We start from the raw sequence: 2,197 nt of genomic DNA, 5'->3' as shown, positions 1-2,197 counted from the left end.
GGGTAAGAGTCAGTACCAGCTCATAATTCACATGATGAATGATAGACATCAGCCAACACCAGCGAACACACTCTAAACTGAAGTGTACAGGCAGCAAACAAAGAACGGTGTACACACTTCCATTCTCTAACTACACCCACAGGAGACAGTTGGTGAGAGTCTAAGCACATATCAACATACAGTCATTGATTTAATACAAATGCAATCATTCCATAGTGTCCCAGGGTCAACAGATAATTCTAGCTCACATGAAAAAATAAGAGAGAATGACTCAAACAAATGACCAAGATGCAGAGCCAGAAAACATTTTTGAGGAAGAAAAGGTAATGGAACTAACTGAGGAAAAAAAAAAAAAATCAAATGAGTGATGTTTAGGTATCTTCAAAGGATTGACATAACAATTGAGGGGAACACAGAAAAAATGGTAAAAGAATTTGGGGAAACACTACAAGAACAAACAGAAAATAAATGAAAATTCTGAAACAACAGAAAACCTGCAATTAGAAATCCAGAAGAATAATACTAAGATTTCAGAAATGGACAGTACATCAAAAGGGCAAAGGAGAAGCTTGGAAGCTAAGAATGAAAACATCCAACAGAAAATTATCAAGACATATCACAATCAAATTTTCTAAAACCAAAGATAAGGAAAGATTCCTGAGAGAAGTTTGGGTAAAACAAAAAGTTAACCTTCAAAAGAGAATCAATCAAGCCTTCCGCGCTACCTAGAGAAGGGTCCATATGGCGTTGTTCTGGATTCCCGTCGTAACAAAGGGGAAACTTTCACATTGTCCGGAGCCCTTGATGTCCTGCAAATGAAGGAGGAGGATGTCCTCAAATTCCTTGCAGCAGGAACCCACTTAGGTGGCACCAACCTTGACTTCCAAATGGAACAATACATCTACAAAAGGAAAAGTGATAGCATCTACATCATAAACCTGAAGGGGACCTGGGAGAAGCTTCTGTTGGCAGCTCGGGCCATTGTTGCCATTGAAAACCCAGCTGATGTCAGTGTCATATCCTCCAGGAACACCGTCCAGCGAGCTGTGCTGAAGTACGCTGCTGCCACTGGAGCCACTCCTATTGCTGGGCGCTTCACTCCCGGAACCTTCACGAATTCTGATTCGTGATCCCAGGGCTGACCACCAACCTCTCACATAAGCACCTTATGTTGACTTGCCCACCATTGCTCTGTGCAACACAGATTCTCCTCTGTGCTACATGGACATTGCCATCCCATGTAACAACAAGGGAGCTCATTCAGTGGGTCTGATGTGGTGGATGGTGGCTCGGGAAGTTCTGTGCATGCGTGGCATCATTTCTCGGGAGCATCTGTGGGAAGTCACGCCTGACCTCTATTTCTACAGAGATCCAGAAGAGATTGAAAAGGAATAGCAGGCCGCTGCTGAAAAGGCTGTGACCAAGGAAGAATTTCAGGGCGACTGGACTGCGACTGCTCCTGAATTCGCTGCTTCTCAGCCTGAGAAACTGCTCTTCAGCAGTTCCCTATTAAAGACTGGAGTGTTTAGCCTGCAACTGAAGACAGGTCTGTGGTCCCCACTGCTCAGGCCACTGAGTGGGTAAGAACAACCAATAAGTGGTCTTAAGCTATTCTTTAAGTCTCTAAAAATGGAAACAAGGTTGACGGAAAATAAACATCAATTTCTAAAAAAAAAAAAAGAATCAATCAAAAGAGAATCAAACTAGACTCTGATTTCTCAGCAGAAACCATGTAGTAAAGAAGTCAGTGCGCTGATGTATAAAAAACTCTGAAAGACAAATAATTGCCAACCAAGAATCATATACCCAGCAAAGCTGTCCCTCAAATACAATGGTGAAATTAGGACCTTCCCAGATACATAGATATGAAAGGAATTTGTAATAACCAAACCAACTTTACAAAAAATAGTAAAGATTGTTCTTTGGATTGAGAACCAGAGACAACCTGAGATTATCATACATGAAAACACCTCCCAGAACTCAATCCAGATGTAGAAGTATTTAAAGTAAAATAGTAGACAAGACTGAAGAAAATAGGGAATCAGAGATATCAGTGTATAATGAAGTCAACTAGAAAACAAAAAGAGGGAATAGTGCAGACACAGAACTTCCAAATGGTGATGTAGTCAAGTATATGTCAAGATAATGAAATGAAAAGAAAACCCACAAACAAAATAAGCTCATCATCGAAAATTAT

The 2,197-nt window shown here is 40.8% G+C and overlaps 1 pseudogene; it reads left to right on the top strand.

Moving 5' to 3' along the window:
- LOC102840556 overlaps nt 1-1,584 on the top strand; it is a 6,047-nt pseudogene extending 4,463 nt beyond the window's left edge.
- The last annotated feature ends 613 nt before the right edge of the window (nt 1,585-2,197 follow it).

Source organism: Chrysochloris asiatica, unplaced genomic scaffold (assembly GCF_000296735.1).
Source record: "Chrysochloris asiatica unplaced genomic scaffold, ChrAsi1.0 scaffold00327, whole genome shotgun sequence".
Classification (NCBI taxonomy): Eukaryota; Metazoa; Chordata; class Mammalia; order Afrosoricida; family Chrysochloridae; genus Chrysochloris; species Chrysochloris asiatica.
This window is presented reverse-complemented; position numbering and strand designations above follow the sequence as displayed.